The sequence below is a fragment of the Scyliorhinus torazame genome, chromosome 4 (genome assembly GCF_047496885.1).
Source record: "Scyliorhinus torazame isolate Kashiwa2021f chromosome 4, sScyTor2.1, whole genome shotgun sequence".
Taxonomy (NCBI): domain Eukaryota; kingdom Metazoa; phylum Chordata; class Chondrichthyes; order Carcharhiniformes; family Scyliorhinidae; genus Scyliorhinus; species Scyliorhinus torazame.
Genome location: NC_092710.1, coordinates 51813398 through 51833841, shown reverse-complemented (window position 1 = coordinate 51833841; position 20444 = coordinate 51813398). Strand labels below are relative to the sequence as shown.

Below are 20444 nucleotides of genomic sequence, written 5' to 3'. Positions count from 1 at the left end.
CGAGAACAAGCTGAAGAATTTGAGAAAGGAAGCCAAAGGGAGGCTGCCGGTCCTCTTGCGAGGGAAAAGTGCTGGTGAGGCTGAATTACCATTGAAGGAAATTCAAAATATACAATATGAGACTTTGAAGTGAGCTATAAGACTGCGTTTGGAATGGGCCCTGGAAGCGCAGTCGGTAGAGCATCTGACTTTTAATCTGAAGATCGATGGGTTTAAGTCCCTGCCTGGGCTTCAACTTTGTCTCAAGGCGTCTTTGTTCGCAATGAACGACAGGAAAAAAGAATAAAGAATGCAGGGTGATTTGGTGAAAGTGGATGAACTGTGACAACGTCGTGTTTGCCAAATTGCAATTGGCGTTGACAACTTTCAAGAATTTCTGCTAGATTTTCAGTTAATGTATAAACTCTCTCCTGGTCTTGTCCTGCATTGTATCACAATAGTTTTGTGGTCATGTTTAATTACTTCCAATTCACAAAATATTTCCTGTTTGTTAACTTCTCCCTGCAGAATGCTATAATCTAATAACTTTCAGAAATAACAGCAATTTTTGCAGTTTCAAAAGTCCAGTGCCAATGAAATTTGCACTCTCAAAGTCAGCATGAGAAATCAACAGTACTGAGCGGTAATCAAAATAATGGAAATCTGCTTCAAACTTGCAGATCTGGTGTGCAAGTAGGGCTGTGGCTTAGATGGTTAAAGTGCCTGTCTAGTAAACAGGGGATCCTGAGTTCAAATCTCAGCAGTTCCTTTACACCTTTATGTCAAAACAAGTAACCTGTTATGAAAAGCTCCCAATTTCATGGTGAATGCAGAGTTTATTGGCAACATCTCCATGGCACTAACCTTGAAGATGCTCTCCCTACTCTTATGTCAAACCTTTCATAGCTCCATTTTTCACGCTACTTCCATTTTCTCATCTACTCCATCTCATCTACTCCATTGCATTTACTCCTCACTTCAGCTCTGATTAAGGATCACACGGATTTGAAATGTTAACTCTGTGTCTGGCTCCACATATATCCTCTGAATTTTTGAGCTTCAATCCTATCATGTTTAGCTTCTCATGCAGATTTGCAACATCCGCAGTATTTTCTTTGAATGCATGACAGGATTTACCTCTGGTAATCCTGAAGGAACATTTTGAATGTTTTTTAGCGACATCTGTGAGCAACGATTGAATGATTAATTGATTTACTGTGACGAAGAGTGACCCGGACTCGAAATGTTAACTCGGTTCTCTCTTCACAGGTGGTGCCAGACCCGCTGAGATTTTCCATCATTTCCTGTTTTTCTTTCAGATTTTACATCCGCAGTAATTTGCTTTTATATTGAACGATTTATGTTGCTGCACGTTTGCAAGTACGACTCGGGCGGTATAAAGGATGGGGTTATTTTCCATGATAATGTGGTGCTGACAGATCTATTTATATCCTGAAACTTTGCGATTTGCATAATTTGCTAGTTTACTAGATGAATTTTTTTACGTTCACACACTGCCACAACAAACACCAGATTATATCTTTTATTCCCTCTCTCAAATTACAATCTTTGTCTCTGTAGCTTCCCACTCAGATCTCACCGAACTAAACGTAATCTTCAAAGTCTTGAAGTCCCAGTGCAGGTCCCTGGGTAAACAGTTGTTACATCACAAGTCACTGGTAAAAAGCGAGTACAAGCTGAAGAATTTGAGAAAGGAAGCCAAAGGGAGGCTGCCGGTCTGCTTGCGAGGGAAATGTGCTGGTGAGGCTGAATTACCATTGAAGGAAATTCAAAATATACAATATGAGACTTTGAAGTGAGCTCTAAGACTACGTTTGGAATGGGCCCTGGAAGCGCAGTCGGTAGAGTGTCTGACTTTTAATCTGAAGATCGATGGGTTTAAGTCCCTGCCTGGGCCTCAACTTTGTCTCAAGGTGTTTTTGTTCCCAATGAACGACAGGAAAAAAGAATAAAGAATGCAGGGTGATTTTGGGAAAGCGGATGAACCGTGACAACGTCGTGTTTGCCAAATTGCAATTGCCCTCGACAACTTTCAAGAATTTCTGCTAGATTTTCAGTTAATGTAAAAACTCTCTCCTGGTCTTGTCCTGCATTATACCACTATAGTTTTGTGGTCATGTTTAATTCCTTCCAATTCACAAAATATTTCCTGTTTGTTTACTTCTCCCTGCAGAATGCTATAATCTAATAACTTTCAGAAATAACTGCAATTTTTGCAGTTTCAAAAGTCCAGTGCCGATGAAATTTGCACTCTCAAAGTCAGCATGGAGGAGAATGCTGAGCCCCAGGCTAATAGAATAGATGGCATTGAGGTACGTAGGGAAGAGGTGTTGGCAATTCTGGACAGGCTGAAAATAGATAAGTCCCCGGGACCTGATGGGATTTATCCTAGGATTCTCTGGGAGGCCAGGGAAGAGATTGCTGGACCTTTGGCTTTGATTTTTATGTCATCATTGGCTACAGGAATAGTGCCAGAGGACTGGAGGACAGCAAATGTGGTCCCTTTGTTCAAAAAGGGGAGCAGAGACAACCCCGGCAACTATAGACCGGTGAGTCTCACGTCTGTAGTGGGTAAAGTCTTGGAGGGGATTATAAGAGACAAGATTTATAATCATCTAGATAGGAATAATATGATCAGGGATAGTCAGCATGGCTTTGTGAAGGGTAGGTCATGCCTCACAAACCTTATTGAGTTCTTTGAGAAGGTGACTGAACAGGTAGACGAGGGTAGAGCAGTTGATGTGGTGTATATGGATTTCAGCAAAGCGTTTGATAAGGTTCCCCACGGTAGGCTATTGCAAAAAATATGGAGGCTGGGGATTGAGGGTGATTTAGAGATGTGGATCAGAAATTGGCTAGCTGAAAGAAGACAGAGGGTGGTTGTTGATGGGAAATGTTCAGAATGGAGTTCAGTCACAAGTGGAGTACCACAAGGATCTGTTCTGGGGCTGTTGCTGTTTGTCATTTTTATCAATGACCTAGAGGAAGCCGCAGAAGGGTGGGTGAGTAAATTTGCAGACGATACTAAAGTCGGTGGTGTTGTCGATAGTGTGGAAGGATGTAGCAGGTTACAGAGGGATATAGATAAGCTGCAGAGCTGGGCTGAGAGGTGGCAAATGGAGTTTAATGTAGAGAAATGTGAGGTGATTCACTTTGGAAGGAATAACAGGAATGCGGAATATTTGGCTAATGGTAAAGTTCTTGAAAGTGTGGATGAGCAGAGGGATCTAGGTGTCCATGTACATAGATCCCTGAAAGTTGCCACCCAGGTTGATAGGGTTGTGAAGAAGGCCTAAGAAGTGTTGGCCTTTATTGGTAGAGGGATTGAGTTCCGGAGACGGGAGGTCATGTTGCAGCTGCACAGAACTCTGGTACGGCCGCATTTGGAGTATTGCGTACAGTTCTGTTCACCGCATTATAGGAAGGACGTGGAGGCTTTGGAGCGGGTGCAGAGGAGATTTACCAGGATGTTGCCTGGTATGGAGGGAAAATCTTATGAGGAAAGGCTGATGGACTTGAGGTTGTTTTCGTTGGAGAGAAGAAGGTTAAGAGGAGACTTAATAGAGGCATACAAAATGATCAGGGGGTTGGATAGGGTGGACAGTCAGAGCCTTCTCCCGCGGATGGATATGGCTGGCACGAGGGGACATAACTTTAAACTGAGGGGTAATAGATATAGGACAGAGGTCAGAGGTAGGTTCTTTACGCAAAGAGTAGTGAGGCCGTGGAATGCCCTACCTGCTACAGTAGTGAACTCGCCAACATTGACGGCATTTAAAAGTTTATTGGATAAACATATGGATGATAATGGCATAGTGTAGGTTAGATGGCTTTTGTTTCGGTGAAACATCGTGGGCCGAATGGCCTGTACTGCGCTGTATTGTTCTATGTTCTATGTTGTATGAGAAATCAACAAGACTGAGCGGTAATCAAAATAATGGAAATCTGCTCCAAACTTGCAGAGCTGTTTGCAATTAGGTGCTGTGGCTTAGATGGTTAAAGCGCCTGTTTAATGAACAGGCTATCCTCAGTTCAAATCTCAGCAGTGCCTTTATGCCTTGACATCAAAACAAGTAACCTGTTGTGAAAAGCTCCCAATTTAATGGTGAATGCAGAGTTTATTGGCAAAATCTCCATTGCACTAACCTTGAAGATGCCCTCCCTACTCTGATGTCAAACCTTTCATAGCTCCATTTTTTACGCAACTTCCATTTTCTCATCTACTCCATTGCATTTACTCCTCACTTCAGCTCTGATTAAGGATCACACGGATTTGAAATGTTAACTCTGTGTCTGGCTCCACATATATCCACTGATTTTTTGAGCTTCAATCCTATCATGTTTCGCTTCTCATGCAGATTCGCAACATCCGCAGTATTTTCTTTGAATGCATGACAGGATTTACCTCCGGTAATCCAGAAGGAACATTTTGAATGTTTTTTAGCGACATCTGTGAGCAACGATTGAATGATTAATTCATTTTCTGTGACGAAGAGTGACCCGGACTCGAAATGTTAACTCGGTTCTCTCTTCACAGATGGTGCCAGACCCGCTGAGATTTTCCATCATTTCCTATTTTTCTTTCAGATTTTACATCCGCAGTAATTTGCTTTTATATTGAACGATTTATGTTGCTGCACGTTTGCAAGAACGACTCGGGCGGGATAAAGGATGGGTTTATTTTCCATGATGATGTGGTGCTGACAGATCTATTTATATCCTGAAACTTTGCGATTTGCATAATTTGCTAGATTACTCGATGAATTTATTTACGTCCACACTCTGCCACAACAAACACCAGATGATACCTTTTATTCCCTCTCTCAAAATACAATCTTTGTCTCTGTAGCTTCCCACTCAGATCTCACCGAACTAAACGTAATCTTCAAAGTCTTGAAGTCCCAGTGCAGGTCCCTGTGTAAACAGTTGTCACATCACAAGTCACTGGTAAAAAGCGAGTACAAGCTGAAGAATTTGAGAAAGGAAGCCAAAGGGAGGCTGCCGGTCTGCTTGCGAGGGAAATGTGCTGGTGAGGCTGAATTACCATTGAAGCAAATTCAAAATATACAATATGAGACTTTGAAGTGAGCTATAAGACTGTGTTTGGAATGGGCCCTGGAAGCGCAGTCGGTAGAGCATCTGACTTTTAATCTGAAGATCGATGGGTTTAAGTCCCTGCCTGGGCTTCAACTTTGTCTCAAGGCGTGTTTGTTCCCAATGAATGACAGGAATAAAATAAAGAATGCAGGGTGATTTTGGGAAAGTGGATGAACCATGACAACGTCGTTTTTGCCAAATTGCAATTGCCGTCGACAACTTTCAAGAATTTTTGCTAGATTTTCAGTTAATGTAAAAACCCTCTCCTGGTCTTGTCCTGCATTATACCACTATAGTTTTGTGGTCATGTTTAATTACTTCCAATTCACAAAATATTTCCTGTTTGTTTACTTCTCCCTGCAGAATGCTATAATCTAATAACTTTCAGAAATAACTGCAATTTTTGCTGTTTCAAAGGTCCAGTGCCAATGAAATTTGCACTCTCAAAGTCATCATGAGAAATCAACAATACTGAGCGGTAATCAAAATAATGGAAATCTGCTCCAAACTTGCAGAGCTGGTCTGCAAGTAGGTGCTGTGGCTCAGATGGTTAAACCGCCTGTCTAATTAACGGGAGATCCTGAGTTCAAATCTCAGCAGTGCCTTTATAACTTTACGTCAAAACAAGTCACGCTGTCATGAAAAGCTCCCAATTTAATGATGAATGCAGAGTTTATTTGCAAAATCTCCATGGCACGAACCTTGAAGATACCCTCCCGACTCTTATGTCAAACCTTTCATAGCTCCAATTTTCACACAACTTCCATTTTCAAATCTACTCCATCTCCTATACTCCATTGCATTTACTCCTCACTTCAGCTCTGATAAAGGATCACACGGATTTGAAATGTTAACTCTGTGTCTGGCTCCACATATATCCTCTGATTTTTTGAATTTCAATCCTATCACGTTTCGCTTCTCATGCAGATTTGCAACATCCGCAGTATTTTCTTTGAATGCATGATAGGATTTACCTCCGGTAATCCAGAAGGAACATTTTGAATGTTTTTTAGCGATATCTGTGAGCAACGATTGAATGATTAATTCATTTACTGTGACGAAGAGTGACCCGGACTCAAGATGTTAACTCGGTTCTCTCTTCACAGATGGTGCCAGACCCGCTGAGATTTTCCGTCATTTCCTGTTTTTCTGTCAGATTTTACATTCGCAGTAATTTGCTTTCATATTGAACGATTTATGTTGCTGCACGTTTGAAAGAACGACTCGAGCGGGATAAAGGATGGGGTTATTTTCCATGATGATGTGGTGCTGACAGATCTATTTATATCCTGAAACTTTGCGATTTGCATAATTTGCTAGTTTACTAGATGAATTTATTTACGTTCACACACTGCCACAACAAACACCAGATGATACCTTTTATTCCCTCTCTCAAAATACAATCTTTGTCTCTGTAGCTTCCCACTCAGATCTCACCGAACTAAACGTAATCTTCAAAGTCTTGAAGTCCCAGTGCAGGTCCCTGGGTAAACAGTTGTCACATCACAAGTCACTGGTAAAAAGCGAGTACAAGCTGAAGAATTTGAGAAAGGAAGGCAAAGGGAGGCTGCCGGTCTGCTTGTGAGGGAAATGTGCTGGTGAGGCTGAATTACCATTGAAGGAAATTCAAAATATACAATATGAGACTTTGAAGTGAGCCATAAGTCTGTGTTTGGAATGGGCCCTGGAAGCGCAGTCGGTAGAGCATCTGACATTTAATCTGAAGATCGATGGGTTTAAGTCCCTGCCTGGGCTTCAACTTTGTCTCAAAGGCGTTTTTGTTCCCAATGAATGACAGGAAAAAAGAATAAAGAATGCAGGGTGATTCTGGGAAAGTGGATGAACCGTGCCAATGTCGTGTTTGCCAAATTGCAATTGCCGTCGACAACTTTCAAGAAATGTTGCTGGATTTTCAGTTAATGTAAAAACTCTCTCCTGGTCTTGTCCTGCATTATACCACTGTCGTTTTGTGGTCATGTTTAATTACTTCCAATTCACAAAATATTTCCTGTTTGTTTACATCTCCCTGCAGAATGCTATAATCTAATAACTTTCAGAAATAACTGCAATTTTTGCAGTTTCAAAATTCCAGTGCCGATGAAATTTGCACTCTCAAAGTCAGTATGAGAAATCAACAATACTGAGCGGTAATCAAAATAATGGAAATCTGCTCCAAACTTGCAGATCTGGTCTGCCAGTAGGGCTGTGGCTTAGATGTTAAAGTGCCTGTCTAGTAAACAGGGGATCCTGAGTTCAAATCTCAGCAGTGCCTTTATACCTTTCTGTCAAAACAAGTAACCTGTCATGAAAAGCTTCCAATTAAATGGTGAATGCAGAGTTTATTGGCAAAATCTCCATGGCCCTTACCTTGAAGATGTCCTCCCTACTCTAATGTCTAACCTTTCATGGCTCCATTTTTCACGCAACTTCCATTTTCTCATCTACTCCATTGCATTTACTCCTCACTTCAGCTCTGATTAAGGATCACACGGATTTGAAATGTTAACGCTGTGTCTGGCTCCACATATATCCTCTGAATTTTTGAACTTCAATCCTATCATGTTTAGCTTCTCATGCAGATTCGCACCATCTGCAGTATTTTCTTTGAATGCATGACAGGATTTACCTCCGGTAATCCTGAAGGAACTTTTTGAATGTTTTTTAGCGACATCTGTGAGAAACGATTGAATGATGAATTGATTTACTGGGACGAAGAGTGACCCGGACTCGAAATGTTAACTCGGTTCTCTCTTCACAGGTGGTGCCAGACCCGCTGAGATTTTCCATCATTTCCTGTTTTTCTTTCAGATTTTACATCCGCAGTAATTTGCTTTTATATTGAACGATTTATGTTGCTGCACGTTTGCAAGAAGGACTCGGGCGGGATAAAGGATGGGGCTATTTTCCATGATGATGTGGTGCTGACAGATCTATTTATATCCTGAAACTTTGCGATTTGCATAATTTGCTAGTTTACAAGATGAATTTATTTACGTTCACACACTGCCACAACAAACACCAGATGATACCTTTTATTCCCTCTCTCAAAATACAATCTTTGTCTCTGTAGCTTCCCACTCAGATCTCACCGAACTAAACGTAATCTTCAAAGTCTTGAAGTCCCAGTGCAGGTCCCTGGGTAAACAGTTGTCAAATCACAAGTCACTGGTAAAAAGCGAGAACAAGCTGAAGAATTTGAGAAAGGAAGCCAAAGGGAGGCTGCCGGTCTGCTTGCGAGGGAAATGTGCTGGTGAGGCTGAATTACCATTGAAGGAAATTCAAAATATACAATATGAGACTTTGAAGTGAGCTATAAGACTGCGTTTGGAATGGGCCCTAGAAGCGCAGTCGGTAGAGCATCTGACTTTTAATCTGAAGATCGATGGGTTTAAGTCCCTGCCTGGGCTTCAACTTTGTCTCAAGGCGTTTTTGTTCCCAATGAACGACAGGAAAAAAGAATAAAGAATGCAGGGTGATTTTGGGAAAGTGGATGAACTGTGACAACGTCGTGTTTGCCAAATTGCAATTGGCGTCGACAACTTTCAAGAATTTCTGCTAAATTTTCAGTTAATGTATAAACTCTCTCCTGGTCTTGTCCTGCATTGTATCACAATAGTTTTGTGGTCATGTTTAATTACTTCAAATTCACAACATATTTCCTGTTTGTTTACTTTTCCCTGCAGAATGCGATAATCTAATAACTTTCAGAAAAAACAGCAATTTTTGCAGTTTCAAAAGTCCAGTGCCAATGAAATTTGCACTCTCAAAGTCAGTATGAGAAATCAACAATACTGAGCGGTAATCAAAATAATGGAAATCTGCTCCAAACTTGCAGAGTTGGTGTGCAAGTAGGCGCTGTGGCTTAGATGGTTAAAGCGCCTGTCTAGTAAACAGGAGATCCTGAGTTCAAATCTCAGCAGTGCCTTTATACCTTTAAGTCAAAACAAGTCACCTGTTGTGAAAAGCTCCCAATTTCATGGTGAATGCAGAGTTTATTGGCAACATCTCCATGGCACTACCCTTGAAGATGCTCTCCCTACTCTTATGTCAAACCTTTCATAGCTCCATTTTTCACGCAACTTCCATTTTCTCATCTTCTCCATCTCATCTACTCCATTGCATTTACTCCTCACTTCAGCTCTGATTAAGGATCACACGGATTTGAAATGTTAACTCTGTGTCTGGCTCCACATATATCCTCTGAATTTTTGAACTTCAATCCTATCATGTTTAGCTTCTCATGCAGATTCGCAACATCTGCAGTATTTTCTTTGAATGCATGACAAGATTTACCTCCGGTAATCCTGAAGGAACATTTTGAATGTTTTTTAGCGACATCTGTGAGCAACGATTGAATGATTAATTGATTTACTGGGACGAAGAGTGACCCGGACTCGAAATGTTAACTCGGTTCTCTCTTCACAGGTGGTGCCAGACCCGCTGAGATTTTCCATCATTTCCTGTTTTTCTTTCAGATTTTACATCCGAAGTAATTTGCTTTTATATTGAACGATTTATGTTGCTGCATGTTTGCAAGAACGACTCGGGCGGGATAAAGGATGGGGTTATTTTCCATGGTGATGTGGTGCTGACAGATCTATTTATATCCTGAAACTTTGCGATTTGCATAATTTGCTAGTTTACAAGATGAATTTATTTACGTTCACACACTGCCACAACAAACACCAGATGATACCTTTTATTCCCTCTCTCAAAATACAATCTTTGTCTCTGTAGCTTCCCACTCAGATCTCACCGAACTAAACGTAATCTTCAAAGTCTTGAAGTCCCAGTGCAGGTCCCTGGGTAAACAGTTGTCCCATCACAAGTCACTGGTAAAAAGCGAGAACAAGCTGAAGAATTTGAGAAAGGAAGCCAAAGGGAGGCTGCTGGTCTGCTTGCGAGGGAAATGTGCTGGTGAGGCTGAATTACCATTGAAGGAAATTCAAAATATACAATATGAGACTTTGAAGTGAGCTATAAGACTGCGTTTGGAATGGGCCCTGGAAGCGCAGTCGGTAGAGCATCTGACTTTTAATCTGAAGATCGATGGGTTTAAGTCCCTGCCTGGGCTTCAACTTTGTCTCAAGCCGTTTTTGTTCCCAATGAACCACAGGAAAAAAGAATAAAGAATGCAGGGTGATTTTTGGAAAGTGGATGAACTGTGACAACGTCGTGTTTGCCAAATTGCAATTGGCGTCGACAACTTTCAAGAATGTTTGCTAGATTTTCAGTTAATGTATAAACTCTCTCCTGGTCTTGTCCTGCATTGTATCACAATAGTTTTGTGGTCATGTTTAATTACTTCAAATTCACAACATATTTCCTGTTTGTTTACTTTTCCCTGCAGAATGCGACAATCTAATAACTTTCAGAAATAACTGCAATTTTTGCAGTTTCAAGAGTCCAGTGCCAATGAAATTTGCACTCTCAAAGTCAGTATGAGAAATCAACAATACTGAGCGGTAATCAAAATAATGGAAATCTGCTCCAAACTTGCAGAGCTGGTGTGCAAGTAGGCGCTGTGGCTTAGGTGGTTGAAGCGCCTGTCTAGTAAACAGGAGATCCTGAGTTCAAATCTCAGCAGTGCCTTTATACCTTTCTGTCAAAACAAGTAACCTGTTATGAAAAGCTCCCAATTTAATGGTGAATGCAGAATTTATTGGCAAAATCTCCATGGCACTTACCTTGAAGATGTCCTCCCTACTCTAATGTCAAACCTTTCATAGCTCCATTTTTCACGTAACTTCCATTTTCTCATCTACTCCATCTCATCTACTCCATTGCATTTACTCCTCACTTCAGCTCGATTAAGGATCACACGGATTTGAAATGTTAACGCTGTGTCTGGCTCCACATATATCCTCTGAATTTTTGAGCTTCAATCCTATCATGTTTAGCTTCTCATGCAGATTCGCACCATCTGCAGTATTTTCTTTGAATGCATGACAGGATTTACCTCCGGTAATCCTGAAGGAACTTTTTGAATGTTTTTTAGCGACATCTGTGAGCAACGATTGAATGATTAATTGATTTACTGGGCCGAAGAGTGACCCGGACTCGAAATGTTAACTCGGTTCTCTCTTCACAGGTGGTGCCAGACCCGCTGAGATTTTCCATCATTTCCTGTTTTTCTTTCAGATCTTACATCCGCAGCAATTTGCTTTTATATTGAACGATTTATGTTGCTGCACGTTTGCAAGAAGGACTCGGGCGGGATAAAGGATGGGGTTATTTTCCATGATGATGTGGTGCTGACAGATCTATTTATATCCTGAAACTTTGCGATTTGCATAATTTGCTAGTTTACAAGATGAATTTATTTACGTTCACACACTGCCACAACAAACACCAGATGATACCTTTTATTCCCTCTGTCAAAATACAATCTTTGTCTCTGTAGCTTCCCAGTCAGATCTCACCGAACTAAACGTAATCTTCAAAGTCTTGAAGTCCCAGTGCAGGTCCCCGGGTAAACAGTTGTCAAATCACAAGTCACTGGTAAAAAGCGAGAACAAGCTGAAGAATTTGAGAAAGGAAGCCAAAGGGAGGCTGCCGGTCTGCTTGCGAGGGAAATGTGCTGGTGAGGCTGAATTTCCATTGAAAGAAATTCAAAATATACAATATGAGACTTTGAAGTGAGCTATAAGACTGCGTTTGGAATGGGCCCTAGAAGCGCAGTCGGTAGAGCATCTGACTTTTAATCTGAAGATCGATGGGTTTCAGTCCCTGCCTGCGCTTCAACTTTGTCTCAAGGTGTTTTTGTTCCCAATGAACGACAGGAAAAAAAAATAAAGAATGCAGGGTGATTTTGGTAAAGTGGATGAACCGTGACAACGTCGTGTTTGCCAAATTGCAATTGCCGTCGACAACTTTCAAGAATTTTTGCTAGATTTTCAGTTAATGTAAAAACTCTCACCTGGTCTTGTCCTGCATTATACCACTATAGTTTTGTGGTCATGTTTAATTACTTCCAATTCACAAAATATTTCCTGTTTGTTTACTTCTCCCTGCAGAATGCTATAATCTAATAACTTTCAGAAATAACTGCAATTTTTGCAGTTTCAAAAGTCCAGTGCCGATGAAATTTGCACTCTCAAAGTCAGCATGAGAAATCAACAATACTGTGCGGTAATCAAAATAATGGAAATCTGTTCCAAACTTGCAGAGCTAGTCTGCAAGTAGGTGCTGTGGCTGAGATGGTAAAAGCGCCTGTCTAGTAAACAGGAGATCCTGAGTCCAAATCTCAGCAGTTCCTTTATACCTTTACATTAAAACAAGCAGCCTGTTATGAAAAGCTCCCAATTTAATGGTGAATGCAGAGTTTATTGGCAAAATCTCCATGGCACTAACCTTGAAGATGCCCTCCCTACTCTAATGTCAAACCTTTCATAGCTCCATTTTTCACGCAACTTCCATTTTCTCATCTACTCCATCTCATCTACTCCATTGCATTTACTCCTCACTTCAGCTCTGATTAAGGATCACACGGATTTGAAATGTTAACTCTGTGTCTGGCTCCACATATATCCTCTGAATTTTTGAGCTTCAATCCTATCATGTTTAGCTTCTCATGCAGATTTGCAACATCCGCAGTATTTTCTTTGAATGCATGACAGGATTTACCTCCGGTAATCCTGAAGGAACATTTTGAATGTTTTTTAGCGACATCTGTGAGCAACGATTGAATGATTAATTGATTTACTGTGACGAAGAGTGACCCGGACTCGAAATGTTAACTCGGTTCTCTCTTCACAGGTGGTGCCAGACCCGCTGAGATTTTCCATCATTTCCTGTTTTTCTTTCAGATTTTACATCCGCAGTAATTTGCTTTTATATTGAACGATTTATGTTGCTGCACGTTTGCAAGAACGACTCGGGCGGGATAAAGGATGGGGTTATTTTCCATGATGATGTGGTGCTGACAGATCTATTTATATCCTGAAACTTTGCGATTTGCATAATTCGCTAGTTTACTAGATGAATTTATTTACGTTCACACACTGCCACAACAAACACCAGATGATACCTTTTATTCCCTCTGTCAAAATACAATCTTTGTCTCTGTAGCTTCCCACTCAGATCTCACCGAACTAAACGTAATCTTCAAAGTCTTGAAGTCCCAGTGCAGGTCCCTGGGTAAACAGTTGTCACATCACAAGTCACTGGTAAAAAGCGAGAACAAGCTGAAGAATTTGAGAAAGGAAGCCAAAGGGAGGCTGCCGGTCTGCTTGCGAGGAAAATGTGCTGGTGAGGCTGAATTACCATTGAAGGAAATTCAAAATATACAATATGAGACATTGAAGTGAGCTATAAGACTGTGTTTGGAATGGGCCCTGGAAGCGCAGTCGGTAGAGCATCTGACTTTTAATTTGAAGATCGATGGGTTTAAGTCCCTGCCTGGGCTTCAACTTTGTCTCAAGGCGGGTTTGTTCCCAATGAACGACAGGAAAAAAAAATAAAGAATGCAGGGTGATTTTGGGAAAGTGGATGAACCGTGACAACGTCGTGTTTGCCAAATTGCAATTGCCGTCGACAACTTTCAAGAATTTTTGCTAGATTTTCAGTTAATGTAAAAACTCTCACCTGGTCTTGTCCTGCATTATACCACTATAGTTTTGTGGTCATGTTTAATTACTTCCAATTCACAAAATATTTCCTGTTTGTTTACTTCTCCCTGCAGAATGCTATAATCTAATAACTTTCAGAAATAACTGCAATTTTTGCAGTTTCAAAAGTCCAGTGCCGATGAAATTTGCACTCTCAAAGTCAGCATGAGAAATCAACAATACTGTGCGGTAATCAAAATAATGGAAATCTGTTCCAAACTTGCAGAGCTAGTCTGCAAGTAGGTGCTGTGGCTGAGATGGTAAAAGCGCCTATCCAGTAAACAGGAGATCCTGAGTCCAAATCTCAGCAGTTCCTTTATACCTTTACATTAAAACAAGTAGCCTGTTATGAAAAGATCCCAATTTAATGGTGAATGCAGAGTTTATTGGCAAAATCTCCATGGCACTAACCTTGAAGATGCCCTCCCTACTCTAATGTCAAACCTTTCATAGCCCCATTTTTCACGCAACTTCCATTTTCTCATCTACTCCATCTCATCTACTCCATTGCATTTACTCCTCACTTCAGCTCTGATTGAGGATCACACGGATTTGAAATGTTAACTCTGTGTCTGGCTCCACATATATCCTCTGAATTTTTGAGCTTCAATCCTATCATGTTTAGCTTCTCATGCAGATTTGCAACATCCGCAGTATTTTCTTTGAATGCATGATAGGATTTACCTCCGGTAATCCTGAAGGAACATTTTGAATGTTTTTTAGCGACATCTGTGAGCAACGATTGAATGATTAATTGATTTACTGTGACGAAGAGTGACCCGGACTCGAAATGTTAACTCGGTTCTCTCTTCACAGGTGGTGCCAGACCCGCTGAGATTTTCCATCATTTCCTGTTTTTCTTTCAGATTTTACATCCGCAGTAATTTGCTTTTATATTGAACGATTTATGTTGCTGCACGTTTGCAAGAACGACTCGGGCGGTATAAAGGATGGGGTTATTTTCCATGATGATGTGGTGCTGACAGATCTATTTATATCCTGAAACTTTGCGATTTGCATAATTCGCTAGTTTACTAGATGAATTTATTTACGTTCACACACTGCCACAACAAACACCAGATGATACCTTTTATTCCCTCTGTCAAAATACAATCTTTGTCTCTGTAGCTTCCCACTCAGATCTCACCGAACTAAACGTGATCTTCAAAGTCTTGTGGTCCCAGTGCAGGTCCATGGGTAAACAGTTGTCAAATCACAAGTCACTGGTAAAAAGCGAGAACAAGCTGAAGAATTTGAGAAAGGAAGCCAAAGGGAGGCTGCCAGTCTGCTTGCGAGGGAAATGTGCTGGTGAGGCTGAATTACCATTGAAGGAAATTCAAAATATACAATATGAGACATTGAAGTGAGCTATAAGACTGTGTTTGGAATGGGCCCTGGAAGCGCAGTCGGTAGAGCATCTGACTTTTAATCTGAAGATCGATGGGTTTAAGTCCCTGCCTGGGCTTCAACTTTGTCTCAACGCGTTTTTGTTCCCAATGAACGACAGGAAAAAAGAATAAAGAAAGCAGGGTGATTTTGGGAAAGTGGATGAACTGTGACAACGCCGTGTTTGCCAAATTGCAATTGGCGTCGACAACTTTCAAGAATTTCTGCTAGATTTTCAGTTAATGTAAAAACTCTCTCCTGGTCTTGTCCTGCATTATACCACTGTAGTTTTGTGGTCATGTTTAATTACTTCCAATTCACAAAATATTTCCTGTTTGTTTACTTCTCCCTGCAGAATGCTATAATCTAATAACTTTCAGAAATAACAGCAAATTTTGCAGTTTCAAAAGTCCAGTGCCAATGAAATTTGCACTCTCAAAGTCAGTATGAGAAATCAACAATACTGAGCGGTAATCAAAATAATGGAAATCTGCTCCAAACTTGCAGAGCGAGTCTGCAAGTAGGTGCTGTGGCTTAGATGGTAAAAGTGCCTGTCTAGTAAACAGGAGATCCTGAGTTCAAATCTCAGCAGTGCCTTTATACCTTTACATCAAAACAAGTAACCTGTTATGAAAAGCTCCCAATTTAATGGTGAATGCAGAGTTTATTGGCAAAATCTCCATGGCACTAACCTTGAAGATGCCCTCCCTACTCTTATGTCAAACCTTTCATAGCTCCATTTTTCACGCAACTTCCATTTTCTCATCTACTCCATCTCATCTACTCCATTGCATTTACTCCTCACTTCAGCTCTGATTAAGGATCACACGGATTTGAAATGTTAACTCTGTGTCTGGCTCCACATATATCCTCTGAATTTTTGAGCTTCAATCCTATCATGTTTAGCTTCTCATGCAGATTTGCAACATCCGCAGTATTTTCTTTGAATGCATGATAGGATTTACCTCCGGTAATCCTGAAGGAACATTTTGAATGTTTTTTAGCGACATCTGTGAGCAACGATTGAATGATTAATTGATTTACTGTGACGAAGAGTGACCCGGACTCGAAATGTTAACTCGGTTCTCTCTTCACAGGTGGTGCCAGACCCGCTGAGATTTTCCATCATTTCCTGTTTTTCTTTCAGATTTTACATCCGCAGTAATTTGCTTTTATATTGAACGATTTATGTTGCTGCACGTTTGCAAGAACGACTCGGGCGGTATAAAGGATGGGGTTATTTTCCATGATGATGTGGTGCTGACAGATCTATTTATATCCTGAAACTTTGCGATTTGCATAATTCGCTAGTTTACTAGATGAATTTATTTACGTTCACACACTGCCACAACAAACACCAGATGATACCTTTTATTCCCTCTGTCAAAATACAATCTTTGTCTCTGTAGCTTCCCACTCAGATCTCACCGAACTAAACGTGATCTTCAAAGTCTTGTGGTCCCAGTGCAGGTCCATGGGTAAACAGTTGTCAAATCACAAGTCAGTGGTAAAAAGCGAGAACAAGCTGAAGAATTTGAGAAAGGAAGCCAAAGGGAGGCTGCCAGTCTGCTTGCGAGGGAAATGTGCTGGTGAGGCTGAATTACCATTGAAGGAAATTCAAAATATACAATATGAGACATTGAAGTGAGCTATAAGACTGTGTTTGGAATGGGCCCTGGAAGTGCAGTCGGTAGAGCATCTGACTTTAAATCTGAAGATCGATGGGTTTAAGTCCCTGCCTGGGCTTCAACTTTGTCTCAAGGCGTTTTTGTTCCCAATGAACGACAGGAAAAAAGAATAAAGAAAGCAGGGTGATTTTGGGAAAGTGGATGAACTGTGACAACGCCGTGTTTGCCAAATTGCAATTGGCGTCAACAACTTTCAAGAATTTCTGCTAGATTTTCAGTTAATGTAAAAACTCTCTCCTGGTCTTGTCCTGCATTATACCACTGTAGTTTTGTGGTCATGTTTAATTACTTCCAATTCACAAAATATTTCCTGTTTGTTTACTTCTCCCTGCAGAATGCTATAATCTAATAACTTTCAGAAATAACAGCAATTTTTGCAGTTTCAAAAGTCCAGTGCCAATGAAATTTGCACTCTCAAAGTCAGTATGAGAAATCAACAATACTGAGCGGTAATCAAAATAATGGAAATCTGCTCCAAACTTGCAGAGCGAGTCTGCAAGTATGTGCTGTGGCTTAGATGGTAAAAGTGCCTGTCTAGTAAACAGGAGATCCTGAGTTCAAATCTCAGCAGTGCCTTTATACCTTTACATCAAAACAAGTAACCTGTTATGAAAAGCTCCCAATTTAATGGTGAATGCAGAGTTTATTGGCAAAATCTCCATGGCACTAACCTTGAAGATGCCCTCCCTACTCTTATGTCAAACCTTTCTTAGCTCCATTTTTCACGCAACTTCCATTTTCTCATCTACTCCATCTCATCGACTCCATTGCATTTACTGCTCACTTCAGCTCTGATTAAGGATCACACGGATTTGAAATGTTAACGCTGTGTCTGGCTCCACATATATCCTCTGAATTTTTGAGCTTCAATCCTATCATGTTTAGCTTCTCATGCAGATTCGCAACATCTGCAGTATTTTCTTTGAATGCATGACAGGATTTACCTCCGGTAATCCTGAAGAAACTTTTTGAATGTTTTTTAGCGACATCTGTGAGAAACGACTGAATGATTAATTGATTTACTGGGACGAAGAGTGACCCGGACTCGAAATGTTAACTCGGTTCTCTCTTCACAGGTGGTGCCAGACCCGCTGACATTTTCCATCATTTCCTGTTTTCTTTCAGATTTTACATCCGCAGTAATTTGCTTTTATAATGATCGATTAATGTTGCTGCACGTTTGCAAGAACGACTCGGGCGGGATAAAGGATGGGGTTATTTTCCATGATGATGTGGTGCTGACAGATCTATTTATATCCTGAAACTTTGCGATTTGCATAATTTGCTAGTTTGCTAGATGAATTTATATATGTTCACACACTGCCACAACAAACACCAGATGATACCTTTTATTCCCTCTCTCAAAATACAATCTTTGTCTCTGTAGCTTCCCACTCAGATCTCACCGAACTAAACGTAATCTTCAAAGTCTTGAAGTCCCAGTGCAGGTCCCTGGGTAAACAGTTGTCAAATCCCAAGTCACTGGTAAAAAGCGAGAACAAGCTGAAGAATTTGAGAAAGGAAGCCAAAGGGAGGCTGCCAGTCTGCTTGCGAGGGAAATGTGCTGGTGAGGCTGAATTACCATTGAAGGAAATTCAAAATATACAATATGAGACTTTGAAGTGAGCTATAAGACTGCGTTTGGAATGGGCCCTGGAAGCGCAGTCGGTAGAGCATCTGACTTTTAATCTGAAGGTCGATGGGTTTAAGTCCCTGCCTGGGCTTCAACTTTGTCTCAAGGCGTTTTTGTTCCCAATGAACGACAGGAAAAAAGAATAAAGAATGCAGGGTGATTTTGGGAAAGTGGATGAACTGTGACAACGTCGTGTTTGCCAAATTGCAATTGGCGTTGACAACTTTCAAGAATTTCTGCTAGATTTTCAGTTAATGTATAAACTCTCTCCTGGTCTTGTCCTGCATTGTATCACAATAGTTTTGTGGTCATGTTTAATTACTTCCAATTCACAAAATATTTCCTGTTTGTTAACTTCTCCCTGCAGAATGCTATAATCTAATAACTTTCAGAAATAACTGCAATTTTTGCAGTTTCAAAAGTCCAGTGCCAATGAAATTTGCACTCTCAAAGTCAGCATGAGAAATCAACAATACTGAGCGGTAATCAAAATAATGGAAATCTGCTCCAACCTTGCAGAGCTGGTGTGCAAGTAGATGCTGTGGCTTAGATGGTTAAAGCGCCTGTCTAGTAAACAGGAGATCCTGAGTTCAAATCTCAGCAGTGCCTTTGTACCTTTACGTCAAAACAAGTAACCTGTTATGAAAAGCTCCCAATTTAATGGTGAATGCAGAGTTTATTGGCAACATCTCCATGGCACTAACCTTGAAGATGCTCTCCCTACTCTTATGTCAAACCTTTCATAGCTCCATTTTTCATGCTACTTCCATTTTCTCATCTATTCCATCTCATCTACTCCATTGCATTTACTCCTCACTTCAGCTCTGATGAAGGATCACACGGATTTGAAATGTTAACGCTGTGTTTGGCTCCACATATATCCTCTCAATTTTTGAGCTTCAATCCTATCATGTTTAGCTTCTCATGCAGATTCGCAACATCCGCAGTATTTTCTTTCAATGCATGACAGGATTTACCTCCGGTAATCCTGAAGGAACATTTTGAATGTTTTTTAGCGACATCTGTGAGCAACGATTGAATGATTAATTGATTTACTGTGACGAAGAGTGACCCGGACTCAAAATGTTAACTCGGTTCTCTCTTCACAGATGGTGCCAGACCCGCTGAGATTTTCCATCATTTCCTGTTTTTCTTTCAGATTTTACATCCGCGGTAATTTGCTTTTATATTTAACGATTTATGTTGCTGCACGTTTGCAAGAACGACTCGGGCGGGATAAAGGATGGGGTTATTTTCCATGATGATGTGGTGCTGACAGATCTATTTATATCCTGAAACTTTGCGATTTGCATAATTTGCTAGTTTACTAGATGAATTTATTTACGTTCACACTCTGCCACAACAAACACCAGATGATACCTTTTATTCCCTTTCTCAAAATACAATCTTTGTCTCTGTAGCCTCCCACTCAGATCTCACCGAACTAAACGTAATCTTCAAAGTCTTGAAGTCCCAGTGCAGGTCCCTGGGTAAACAGTTGTCACATCACAAGTCACTGGTAAAAAGCGAGTACAAGCTGAAGAATTTGAGAAAGGAAGCCAAAGGGAGGCTGCCAGTCTGCTTGCGAGGGAAATGTGCTGGTGAGGCTGAATTACCATTGAAGGAAATTCAAAATATACAATATGAGACTTTGAAGTGAGCTATAAGACTGCGTTTGGAATGGGCCCTGGAAGCGCAGTCGGTAGAGCATCTGACTTTTAATCTGAAGATCGATGGGTTTAAGTCCCTGCCTGGGCTTCAACTTTGTCTCAAGGCGTTTTTGTTCCCAATGAACGACAGGAAAAAAGAATAAAGAATGCAGGGTGATTTGGTGAAAGTGGATGAACCGTGACAACGTCGTGTTTGCCAAATTGCAATTGCCGTCGACAACTTTCAACAATTTCTGCTAGATTTTCAGTTAATGTAAAAACTCTCTCATGTTTAATTACTTCCAATTCACAAAATATTTCCTGTTTGTTTACTTCTCCCTGCAGAATGCTATAATCTAATAACTTTCAGAAATAACTGCAA

At 40.7% G+C, this 20444-nt stretch overlaps 7 non-coding genes across 7 annotated transcripts; all 7 read left to right on the top strand.

Annotated features, from left to right (window-relative positions):
• The first annotated feature begins 674 nt into the window (after window positions 1-674).
• Window positions 675-748, top strand: trnat-agu (transfer RNA threonine (anticodon AGU)). The gene has a single exon. It is a non-coding gene; the product is annotated as a tRNA-Thr (tRNA).
• An 8200-nt stretch (window positions 749-8948) lies between these two features.
• On the top strand, window positions 8949-9022 carry trnat-agu (transfer RNA threonine (anticodon AGU)). Its single transcript has one exon. It is a non-coding gene; the product is annotated as a tRNA-Thr (tRNA).
• Window positions 9023-10615: 1593 nt separating this feature from the next.
• trnat-agu (transfer RNA threonine (anticodon AGU)) lies at window positions 10616-10689 on the top strand. Its single transcript has one exon. It is a non-coding gene; the product is annotated as a tRNA-Thr (tRNA).
• Window positions 10690-12281: 1592 nt separating this feature from the next.
• Window positions 12282-12355, top strand: trnat-agu (transfer RNA threonine (anticodon AGU)). Its single transcript has one exon. It is a non-coding gene; the product is annotated as a tRNA-Thr (tRNA).
• Window positions 12356-15615: 3260 nt separating this feature from the next.
• trnat-agu (transfer RNA threonine (anticodon AGU)) lies at window positions 15616-15689 on the top strand. Its single transcript has one exon. It is a non-coding gene; the product is annotated as a tRNA-Thr (tRNA).
• Window positions 15690-17282: 1593 nt separating this feature from the next.
• Window positions 17283-17356, top strand: trnat-agu (transfer RNA threonine (anticodon AGU)). The gene has a single exon. It is a non-coding gene; the product is annotated as a tRNA-Thr (tRNA).
• A 1592-nt stretch (window positions 17357-18948) lies between these two features.
• trnat-agu (transfer RNA threonine (anticodon AGU)) lies at window positions 18949-19022 on the top strand. Its single transcript has one exon. It is a non-coding gene; the product is annotated as a tRNA-Thr (tRNA).
• The last annotated feature ends 1422 nt before the right edge of the window (window positions 19023-20444 follow it).